Source organism: Pyrgilauda ruficollis, unplaced genomic scaffold, assembly GCF_017590135.1.
Source record: "Pyrgilauda ruficollis isolate IOZ18807 unplaced genomic scaffold, ASM1759013v1 scaffold110, whole genome shotgun sequence".
Lineage (NCBI taxonomy): Eukaryota > Metazoa > Chordata > Aves > Passeriformes > Passeridae > Pyrgilauda > Pyrgilauda ruficollis.
The window spans coordinates 350,562-362,648 of record NW_024509211.1 but is presented as its reverse complement, the minus strand read 5'-3'; the positions used below and the strand labels follow the sequence as shown (position 1 = coordinate 362,648).

Genomic DNA, 12,087 nt, shown 5'->3' with positions numbered 1-12,087 from the left:
AGGAAATTATCACCAACATGCACAACTACCAGACTAGAATTTAGGGAGTACTACAAGGCTGAAATTGCCTCCTCTTCAGCCCACGCAGCCTGCTAAGCTCTGCATCAGCAGGTCTATTTTTAATACTCTACACCACAGTGGTGGGTCAGAAAGACACAAAAACACTGGAAAATCCAAACAGCCAGGCTTGAGCAGGCATTACTTGCCAGCCTCCCTTCCTCTGTGCAGGAACAGCTCTGCTGCCCTGAACTGCACCCAAGGAACAGGACCCTGCCCAGCTTCCTCTGCTCCCACCTTGCAGGGAGGGGCTGAAGCCAGAGGACAATGCTGGCGTGGGGACAAATGGGCAGCAATGGGCCATGGCTGCATTTTGGCTGCAAGTTGGGAAAACACTCTCAATGCTCAATCCAGCAAGGTGCTCAGTGCTGTAATGGTCACTCTGCAGCCTCTGCATGCAGCAGGGGCACTGTGTTTTATTTCATTCCTTTCCTGGTAGCAATCAATGAGTTTTAATCCATAGTGACATTAGGAACGACACTCCAAAGAGGATGGGATTTTATTTCAACTGTGCGTTAAATTTAAAATCATTTGCCAGATTAAAGCATTGTTCACACTCTACTTACAAACCCTCTGAACACAGGGAATGTTTAGAGGTATGCTCAGGACCAAACTTGGACCACAGAAGGTTCTGCTGGTGATGGGGCTTCCTACAGCACTGATATTTTGACTTTCTTCTCCAGCAGAAATTTGCACCAGCTGAAGGCTGAACAAACTTCCACTGTAGATATGAATTAGTTTGACTGCTCCATAGCAAAGCTGTCCTTCAACATTTATCCTAAAGCACATTATCACACAGGCATAAAGACAGCACTTCTATACCCAAGACAGATCCCTCACATTGTAGAATGTGGTGCTGTTAATACTGTTAGAAACAAAGTTTCAAAATGGTTTAGGAACAAAAGAGGCTTTAGAAGCAATCCCTGCAGCATTGGCACCATACAAGTTACACCAGTGCATTTCAAAGTATAAATTGCATCATGAGCAGGAACTTCTAACTCTGTTTAAAAGCACAACATGAAGTTTTAGAAATTGCTGCTGAACTGTGGCCATTTCCCTGCTGAGGCAGCTGAAGTGTTAAGGCCTTTCTCTGCTCACCTTTGAGACACTGCACGTATCTCATTTACCAAGGGCAGCACTAAGAGCTCACCTCATCATCCATCCAAAACACCTCCTGCACTACAACAAGAATTTCACTGGCCACAGCTCCACTGAGACACCATCCTTCCAGCTTCCACAACAAGGAGATGTGCTCCTGAACAGCACAAGGCTTCTTTTCACCTTGTTAACCTCTCTGTGCTTCATTGACCAGTCTGCTGAAGGCACTCACAGCAAGAAATGAGACACAGCTGGTGTCACCTCACAGTGCCATCACCCACATCCTTCAGGCTCTGGCAGGCAGCTTAAGAAGGTCACATGTTCTCAGGAATCAGTGCAGTGTTTCAGCAGACCCCGAGGCAATATTTGCCTCTTAAAACACCCAGAGGGGACCAGACTCCCCTCCATCAGACGGGAAAAGGCTCCTGCTCCTCCATAAACTTGCTTAACACTTGAATCACACCCGAGCCACACAGTTAAGCAGCTTTCTTTTACCACCTTCCCCATGCAGCTGTTGATGCCCCAGGTGAGTGATGCTGAGGGTTGCTAATGTTTCTCTGAGCAGCAGCAGCCCAGGGGATGCTGCAGCCATCCTTACTGGTCCCAGTTCCACAGTCCAGCTCACTGCAAACCCCCACATACAGCGCAATTCTGAGAGCTGGGCAACACCACAGAGAACCCTGCAAAAGGTGTGTTCAAAATACATCTCTCAAGTTTTTCTGGTGCTTTCCACTTGTGACCACAAAGACCAAGACTGCAGGAGTCTCCTAAACAAACTGGAAACAGTGAAATGCATTTTTGAAGAGTTTTTGAGTTCAAGTCAAGAACCCAACACCCCAGAGTTCTGCCCCCAAAACAGTCTCCTAACACAAGCACACACACCCGCCCCAACGTGCTCAGCATTGTTCTGAACTCAAGAACATGCCAGGTTGTTAAAAAGGCCTAAAAATGCTCAGCAACAGAAATGCAGAGTAATTGAGGTCATTTCTCTCACGCTTCTCTGGGTTCTCACTCCCTTTGCTTTGCTGTCCCACAATCTGCTCCTCCTTTGGCGTGCAAGAATTGAACAATCACTTCATTGCAACCACACAGATCTAAACCTATTTGCCTCCAACTTAAGTTACATCTCAAACTATTACTCCAGTAGCCTGTAATGCCAAGCAGGGATTAAAAAATCTACTTAGAAATAGGTACACTAGACCTGAAGCCAAAAAATTCTTCTTTTGGCATACAAACAGCATAGGAAAATAAGTAGAAACTCGGAGGTGGAGGGCTGAAAAAGGCAGGATTGTAATGGAAACATCTGATCAAGAATTTTCACAAGCCTTTAAAACTTCTGAAACCCAACCCCTTCGCCAGCACTTCTCACATGCCCCAGACTGCAGACCATGTTATGCAAGTTCTAATTGTGCCTCCACAGCCCTCCCTCCCTCCCACGGGCTCTGCACCTCAGCAAATCCCCGTGTGGAGGTACACTGAGGCAGAGAAGAACCCTCCCACACCTGGCCTGGGGTGCTGCCACCTGTGCAAAGAAAGCCTGGCCTTGTTGGGCATCTTGAACCAGGCTCTAACCCCTTAAAAGCTGCTAAAAAACCCTCTGGCTTTACACACACAAACCTAGCTGTAAAAAGGTTCACTAAATTTAGCATGCAACCCAATCCTAGCGGTAGTGTAGCACAGGCTGAAGATATGGAAGTGACCTTAGGTGAAGGCAACAAGGAAAAATTGCCAGTACTCCCATTGAGCTGCTGTGGGAAAGCCCAGAGAACCCAATAAAATCCTAATAAAACGTCCATAAATCTTCCAGGCAGCTTGGTGCTTTCCAAGGCTTTGAGATGCCACCTCCACCTCTCTTGTGGACAATGCTGCTCTTTGTCCACACTGGGAACAGGGTTGGGAGGAACCTTCTCAGCACAATTCTCCATGAGCCTGGAGAAGTAAAGCTTGATGTTTATCCACCAGCACTGCTGTAAACACAAAACCAGGCAGCATGAAGAGAAAAAGCAGCTCAGTCCTGTGTCTTTCCATCACAGCTGGGGCCACACGTGCTGCCAACAGGTGTTGAACCAAGCAAAGGTCAGCAGGTGTGCCAGGAGATACAGCACTGACCTGTAAACTCCATTTTCTGCCAGTTCCCAGCACCACACCCCCTGAGAAGTGCAGATGCTGCCTGCTCCAAGGACAGGACACAGAGTCCCCCTGGAGAACAGCAAGCTCAAGGAGGCAAAGGAGTTCCCACCTAGTCCTGGGGGAAGGGCTCTTCCTGGCACAGCACCCTAAACCCTGATCACTTCCCAGACCTGAAAATGCCCTGTAAAAGCTCCAGTGGCTATGAGCTGCTGTAGCCATGGTGATGCTCTCAGGTACACCTGAAGCAGAGAGGAGCAGCAGAGATGCTGCAACTGGTCTCATGTACCTGGTTTTAGGTCCCCACACAGAACTAAAGGCAATGTCTAGGAGAAAGCCAAGCTGGGATGTCCATTGGTGACATGAAGTGGTGACTTAGAGGGCAAAGCAGCACTAAACACCAAGGCAGCCTTTCAAACCTTGTTTGGGAGGCAAGAAGCAACATCACTAACCCCAACCCTGGCCTCCCACCCACACCAGAGAAGAGCCCCTGAAAGGAAGGGGCACATGGGAGCAGTCTTGGTTGCTGCAGGAAAGCAGTTCCATGTCCCATCACAGAATGGTTTGGCTTGGAAGGGACCTGAAAGATCATCACATTCCAAACCCCTGCCATGGAGCAACTATCCCAGCTTGCTCCAAGCCCTGTCCAACCTGGCCTGGAACACTTCCAGGGATCCAGGGGCAGCCACAGCTGCTCTGTGTAACCTGTGCCAGGGCCTCACCACCCTCACAGGGAACAACTCCTTCCTAATATCTAATCTAAATCTCTCTCTGTTTAAATCCATTCCCCCTTGTCCTGTCACCATCTGACAATGCAGCTCACCCACCAGCTGACTGCTAGGGGTTCAGGTCACAGATGGGACCAAGAAAAAGGCACCACCAGCTGCCCTGCTGGTGACCTCCTGGCACTTCACCTGCAAGTGCTTGACCTCTGCTTTCCCTTCTGTAAAATGGGCAGGTAAGTGCCATGCCAGAGCCTGGCAGCAGCACAGGGCAGGTGCCTGATGGAGAAACACCCATGTGAGCCAAATGCCAGACATCAGCTTAAACACCCCTGCCACGCAGCACTTCCCACCCAAGGCCTGGGAACCACTCACTTTCTCCAATAAATTGGACTTTTTAATTTCTCGTCATCAAGTGCAGACTTTCCAACTTAAAACCCCACAGCAAATTGGCTGGGAAAGAAAAGTAGTCATGGCCAGTGGTCAGATCAAACCAGTAATAATGAAATTAGGAGCAGACTGATATTACAGGCTCTCTTATGAGTCAGTCATGATCCAGTCCAATCCTAGTGAGTTCCCTGAAGAGCTGCACCTTGTGCAATAGCTTAGTCATCATCTTCCTTCACAGCTACGCACTTACAAACAGATTTTGAGTCCACTCACATTTTCCCATGAAAATTTTCCTCTCTGCCCTGCTACAGGCAGGACAGAGCAGAGCAGTGCCAGCCTAGGAGTGGGTAGCTTGTCCCTTGCAGGGGAGGAGATAAAGCTTTTATCTCCCAGACTCAACAATTTCCTTCCTGTGTGGTAGCAGGCGGATAAAAGACACCTTTTCACACCACAGAAAGGAACGAGATATACTAAAATTTGTCACAACCCTGAAATAAAATACCCTGCTTACCATTTTCAGACCATGCAAGAGAGTGTAAAACAGAATTAAGCCAGCATTTCTTCTACAAGGAACTTGCAGGGTGGGATTTGGAAGCAAAAGAATAAGGAGCCCAAAATAACTCTGGTTGAGTTTATACTGCTCTGGCAGCTAAGCATAAGTTGATAACACTGGACTGAGGTACTTCCCCTCTGCAGCATGAGAGCTGGATTGTTTTTGGAAGCACCATGAATCACAGGCATAAATATACCAGGCTTTAAGAGCCTTTGACACCCACGTAATTCTGAACTCCAGCTTGATTTTCCCTGGGTCATTCAACACATGCTCAGCAAGCTGGACACCAAACAGGCAGGCTGAGAAGGTCACCTATTCAATTAATAGGTGTAATCCCAAAATCAGAACTTGTGTTTTGCTGGATAACATCAACACACCTCTTCCCTGATGCTCCTCCACTAGTCATTCAACTGCAACCTGAAGGAAAACAGGAGTTTTGCTCTGTTTTCTCAACTTCACAGAATAAAAGGGCTTAAAGATGCTTCCTGCAGCAGGGGAGCTGTGATGCAGCAGCTCCAGCAGAGCAGTGATTTGCAGGATTGCCTGGCTGTGAGCAGATCCAGACAAGGAAGCCAGGCAGAGGGATCAGCCAGGATGAGTGTCCAATGGAAAAAGAGAAAAAAACCCTGCAAGAAGAGCTGTTCTCTGTGTTTCACTACCACTGAAAATCCTGCACACCTGAGAGCAAAGAGCTGTAAATGCAAGCAGAGGACAAGACTATTTATAATAGGGATTATTAGTGCAACAAAAGGAGTAGCTTGTCCACATGACTGATTTACAGACAGTTTCTCCAAGTTACAATGCAGTCCCAGTGATGCACAAGCAAAGAGGAGCTTTCATCTGAAACAGAAAAAAACACTATTCCTCTAAATAAATCTTCATGGGAAGAAAAGGGGAAGAAACTACTTTTACTTCTCTTCAGCAACAGCAATTTAGAGCTGTGGATTTTGGTAAGCAGGGTGGTCACAAAGCACAAACGAAAACAGAGCATTGCAGAAAAGAAGGAGGAGAGCTGAAAAGAAGTAACTCTCTTGATTACCCCTTACAGCTCCTGCTCCTCTCCTCTCCCTCCCACCCCACACTCATTCCACAGCAAAACTCAAGGCTCGAAGCACCCAAAAAGCTTGAAACTGCTTGAAGCCACAAAGCCTGAAACAACTTCTTTGCACCACATAGTGGCAAGGAGATAATGTTCTTTATCTGTGTCAGTGCAGTTAGAGATTGTTTCCAGAGTTTTCATGTAATGGATACCATTCCTCTTTTTCCCTGTTTTCTACAGTATCTAAGAGACTTTTAAAAAAACCTCCTCACCTCTAGTTAAATTGGAAGCATTAAAAAGGATCATGAGATTTGCATTCTTTAGCACCTCAGATTATTAGAGTTTCCACTGCCATGACTTCCCTTTCCAACTCCACACCCAAGCTTCAGTTAAAGAACCTTCATATTTGGGTGGACTTTGGTATTTCTTATACCAAGACACTGGAGCATCCAGGCTGACAAGATGGCCAAGGCAGCAGAATTTATGCACCCCCAGGAGATCTCTGTTTAATTTTGCTTTATGGAGAGATCCTGCACCAAGCCTGCCCTCTGCCCAGGACCTATATTTAGGGACTGAGCTGACCCAGCAGTGCCCCCGTAAGCTCATTTATCTAGATTCACTTATTCATTCTAATATAATCTAATTAGATGCAGCAGTCCCGTACACAGGCATGGCAGTGACCAGGAGAGGACGAGTTCAAACACAGGGAACCCAGTCCAGGTGCTACTTAGTTCTCACAGAGAGGTAAAAAAAAAAAAAACCCTTGCAGAGGAATGGCAGGAATTACAGATGCCTGTACACTATCTTGGAGCAGCACCTGGATCCACTCTGTTTCTTCCCTCCACCAGGCAAAAAACAATTCCTCAGCTGGAAGCAGCAGAGTCCAGATCAATGCATGGTGCTTATCCATGAAAAGGCTGCTGCTGTTGCTCTGAAATCACTGGAAATGGGGGAAAAAAAAAAAAAAAAAAAAGCAGGAATCAGTCTCTAAGGCAGTGCCCACGCCAGCAGGCACAGATGTGTTCCCAAACTTCAGACCACAGGCATCAGCCTGGAAAAAGTGCCAAATAGTCCACATTGTAAGAAGATACTTTAAAGGCTCCATTCTGGCAAGAAATAGGAAGTTTTCAAAGCTCCCAAGTACCCTCTCTCCTGCCACCAGCTGTAGTTCAGGCATGCGAACAGGAAGAAGCTTTTACATTTCTAAAAACATAAATAAATACTTCTTTTTTTTTAAAGTCCCCATGTGTTTTATTTGCTTGGACATCTTGTATAACATGAGAGGAGAAGCAGATTCCTAGGAGTCATGGGCTGGTAATTCTCCAATTTATCATCTCCATAGTTTATGCATAGTCATTAAGAAGAAGTGATTTGTCTGGGACAGATTTAGCCCAGCAACTCCCTGTCTCATTAGCCTGAAACAATCACCCGAGGAATGTCAAAAAGTTTGTGAGCTTAGTGCAGCAATCAGCCCCCTCCAAAATATCCCTACTTTTAAAAATAGCCTAATCCCGCTGCTTTGCCAATGCAGAGCAGGAAGAGCTAACACAGATGCATAAAATTCCTTTTATATTAAAAAGGTTCTGATGAGTAAAGGCAAAAGGTTGTCACTGACAAGGAAATCCTGAGAATATCAATAAGACAACAACTAAAGGAGACATAAAGACTTAAGGCTTGTTTAACCTATGAAAACAAGGGGTCAAGAGGGGATCCAATTGCTCTAATTACATCAGGGAGGGAAAACGATCATTTAAACCAAATGGAAGCACTAGAACCAAAAACAAATTACACAAACAGGCCTCGAGAACCGTGAGGATGGAAATTCAGCAACTGCTCACGACTTCAAGGAGGTTCTCCAACAGCTCTCCTGCAGAGATGGAGAAAGAATAAACTGATCAAGTTTCATATTGGAAGCAGTTGTGTTATGAAAGGCATCCATAGCACGGATGGGTGCTAAAAACAGGGAAAGTAAACTTGATTTGGGTTGCTGGCACAGCTTTTGGAGAGAAGAGCGGGATGAAGAATTACCTCCTCCTGCCACTCTGCCTTCTGCTTCCTCCCCATCCCTCTGGGACAGCACAGGGGGCATTCACACTATTTACTCAGGCACGTCACTGGAGTATGACCATGGAACTAAACTTGGGAGCTGAAACCTCACAAAGTCAATGGTGAGAGGTGGGAGCTTTGGCAGCAGCACGGGAAGGGATTAGGAGCAACCAAGTTTGATGCTTAAAATAAAATCCATGTCCTGTCCCCTGTGTCCTCACACTTCAGGGTCTTGAGTGTAGCTTAAACACAGACCTGGCCACCACCTCTGAAATTCACAGGGAATTCCAGTTCCTAGGAGATTTTTTTTAGCCCTAGGTTTACAGCACCCAGGGTCAAAAATGATTAGACATTTTCGAGTCACAACCACCAAATCTCCAACAGCAAGAGCAGATGACGCAAATGAAAGCTGTTACAGAGCTAACCAAGCAACTCCACAGCTTTACACAGGCTCGAGCAAGTCCTTCCCTTTTCTTCAAGGGGTTTCAGAAACAAAGTAGTCATCAGGTCTGTGACAGAGGTTTTGTGACAGAAAAGGATAAAGAATAAAATTAAAATCTCATTGTGTCCTTCAGATCCTACTGCTGCTATTTCTGAAAGCAGAAAGCATCTTCTTGAGAGCAGCTAGAAAAGGGGGATGGTAAAAAAAAAACTACCAAAAAAGGTATTTGGTAATAACTCTACCAGAGAATTAGTGTTTCTTTCCAATCCCCAACCTTTCACTGATGCAGTTACACACAAAAGTTATTTTAATCACAGTATGCAGAAAGCAGCATCAGCATATGAGGCAAGAGAAAAAATATGTGGTAAAGCGAGTTGCATGGCCTGTTTGAGGCAGAAATTACAGCGCAGTTACAGGCAAGAGGTCCACGAGGCAGAGAAACACTTCCAGCCCAAGCCAAACAGGAGGATGATAGTGATCCACCGAGAGAAAAGGCAAGGAAAAACATCTGAAAGGAGGTGGAACACAGGAACTGAATCCCTTTTCAACTTTTGCAGCAACCAGTCTGGACTGCCCAGAGAGAGATTTTTGCCTTGTCATAGGTAAAGAGACACTAAATGGAATAGTTGTATCAACTAAATGCCATTTGTGTTGGTGGACAGAGGCAGCAATGGAAACACTAAAGGAACATGGGGGGAAAGAAGGGAGAATTTTAAACAGAAAAGAGCTACAGCAGGGTACCAGCTCAGCTCCTCTTCCACAAAGTGAGAAATTATCTTGAGGTTTTCTAACAGTGACCTCAAAATACACAGCACTGCCTTAGCAGGGGTGTGGGGGAAAAAAGGTCATAAAATGACAAACCTAAAGCGCACGGGTGGATGCACATCACTGGAGAGCAGAACTTGTCACTGTCTAATGCAGAAAAGACACTAAGCTACGTTATTCTTAATAACCACCTACTCAATTAAAAGACTTCATCAGCTGAAGGCAGCCGGGTACAAAAGGTGCAGCTTTGCCACCTTAACTCCTCTTTCCTTCTCCATAACTTGCAAGCTGGAAGAAGGGAGTCAGCCGTGAGTAGAGGAGAGGCGATGGGGCATGAACACCTCAGGGTTCATGAGAAATCTGTCCCAGACAAATCACAGAGCTGCGCACAACCCGTACCGGGGCTGTACCAAAGGGCACGGGCAACCTCAGGAATGAAACACCACGGACAACATCACCTACGAGGCTGGGGAGCAGCACTGGCGAGCATCTGACACCCGCACGGGCACCCACGGCGGCCCGGATCGCGGTAATGAAGCGCAATGCTCATTAAAGCTCCTACGGCCACCCGGGCGCTGCTGCAGCCGCCTCTCGCCAAACCTCACCCGGGGCTCCGACAGCCACGGGGAACGCTCCGAAACCCCATTTCGGCCGGCAATTATCGCCCGGCCGCCCCTCGGCGGGCGGTTTAACGCAGCGGAGCGGGCTCCGGGAGCACCGCGGGCACGGCGTGCTTGCCCCCTTCACCCGGCTCCGGGGAGATGCGCTCGGGAAGCACCGGAGCCCCCCGAACCCCGCCGGCCCCACCCCGGGCCCGCCGCGGCCTGGGCCCACCGCCCCTCGCCGGGAGGGCCCGGCCCCGCTGCGGCCCGCGGCGCTCCCCGGGCGGGACTCACCGAGACGGCGGCGGGCAGGGCAGGGCCGTGCCGGGCCGGGGCTGCGGGGACGGAGCGGGAGCGGCCGGTGCTGCGCGGCGCGGGCGGCAGGAAGGGGAGGAGGCGGCCCCGCACGTCCGCCGCGCCTGCGGCCGCCCCCCCGCGCGTTAAAGGCACCGGCACCGCCCCGGCCGGGAGCCCCCGGCACCGCCCGGCCCTGCCCGGCACGGAGCGCGGCCGCAGCCCGGCCGCGGGGGAGCCCCGGGAGCGGGGAGCGCCCGCCCGGCTTTGCCACGTGTGTGGGTGCATCAGCCGCAGCCCGCCCGTGCGCTGCGGGATCGCCCTCCGAGCTCCCCACGCGGGGATCCCTCACCTCGTCCTGAGGTTCGCCCACCCAGGCTCCCCCCACGCGGGGATCCCGGGGATCACCCAGCCAGGTTCTCCCCATGCTGGGATCACCAGGAATCAGCCACCCAGACTCCCTCACACGGGTATCCCCAGGGATCACCCACACAGGCTCCCTCACACTGGGATCCCAGGGATCACCCACCCAGACTCTCCCCACTCGGGTATCCCCAGGGATCACCCAGCCAGGCTCCCCCCACGCGGGGATCCTACCATCCCCAAGTTCCCCCATGCTGCAATCCCTCACCTATTCCTACCTAGACTTTTGAGGATTGCCTACCTAGACTTCCACCAGGCAGGAATCCTGAGGGATCACCCACCCTGAGTTCCCCTAGATGGGGATGCCCAGGGATTTCCCCACCATAGCCCACCCACGGATCCCCCACCCAGACCTCCCGGAGGTAGGGATCCTCCCATCCAAGTTTCCCACATGCAGGGAACACAGGTACATCCACACAAACCCCACCAGAGTGTGGGAATCACCTCCCGCACGCAGGTCTCCCCAGGGATCTCCTCACCCATGCGCGGGGACCATTCTCCCCAGACCTGTCCCATGCAGGGATCCGGGCACAGGGATCACCCATCCAGCCCCCCAGTTCCGGCCAGTTCCCACCATTCCCTCTCCCGGAGCTCACACAGGTGTGGGATGCCAGGGCCCAAGGCAAGCAGACAGAGCACACCCCAAAGCCTCCTCCAGGACATGAAAGAGACCAGACACCTCCTCATGACCAGGAATAGGGCTTGTCCTTCAATTTCCCTTAAATGTCTTAAAAATGCCCGGCAGCTCTGCCTGCAGCACAGACATACCAGGGGCTTATTCAGTGACATCCCAGCAAGCTGTGGAGTCTGCAGGGAGGGAGATTAACTGGATTTTTTTTCAGCTCTGACTTCTTAGAGCCTCAAGTTCTTCTTCCCTCTGACGTGGATCCTTCCCAAAGTGCTCACAGGGCAGATTGCTTTCTCCTGCCGGAGCTCAGCGGCTGACCACTCTCTGTGGTGTGTTTCCATCCACCACGGGATGGAAACTTTTGCTCTGTCAGTTACTTGGGGACAAGGAAACAGCCCAAGAAGCCACCGAGGGCACCCGTCCAGCTCCATCGCTGGGGGCTAACATTAACCCTCAGCTCCCCGGAATCCCAAACACGTTGGGGAAAACACAAGAAAAGGCAGAGTTTTTGGCTCAGCAGCGGGAAAGTTCTGGTGCTGGTCAGGTGTCCCCAAGGACCGGCAGAAGGTAATTATCCCTGCAGGGAGGCTGCCATCACCCCAGGGCTTTGCACGCACCCTCCCATCATTTCTCCTGACCTCTGGCAGTGAGGAGCCTGCTTTGACTTCCAGGCCCTGTTGCTCAGAGCAAGCCATTTGTTTATTTGTCCCACAGCATCTTTGAGAAATCACCCTCTCCGCAGCACTCGGCATCAAAGAAGGATTCGCGTGGAGCTGCGGGGTGAGCTCAGCATTCCCCTGTGGCCAGCCATGCGTGGCACTCATCTGCAATCCCGCCGCATTCCCAAACTCTCCGGAGCAAACAAAGGCAGCGGCATGAGGAGGATGCTGACTGATGGAAG

At 49.9% G+C, this 12,087-nt stretch overlaps 1 protein-coding gene across 9 annotated transcripts in view; it reads right to left on the bottom strand.

The window, feature by feature from the left end:
• KTN1 (kinectin 1) overlaps positions 1–10,302 on the bottom strand; it is a 77,513-nt gene extending 67,211 nt beyond the window's left edge. For 2 of the 9 annotated variants that reach the window (XM_041476662.1, XM_041476697.1), the window contains exon 1: positions 10,136–10,300. The gene's annotated coding sequence lies outside the window, so the exon portion shown is untranslated. Of the gene's footprint in view, positions 1–3,571; positions 3,592–10,135 lie in introns of those variants that run through there. The other 7 variants (XM_041476705.1, XM_041476713.1, XM_041476728.1 and 4 more) reach the window with 7 other exon arrangements.
• Between the last annotated feature and the right edge of the window lie 1,785 nt (positions 10,303–12,087).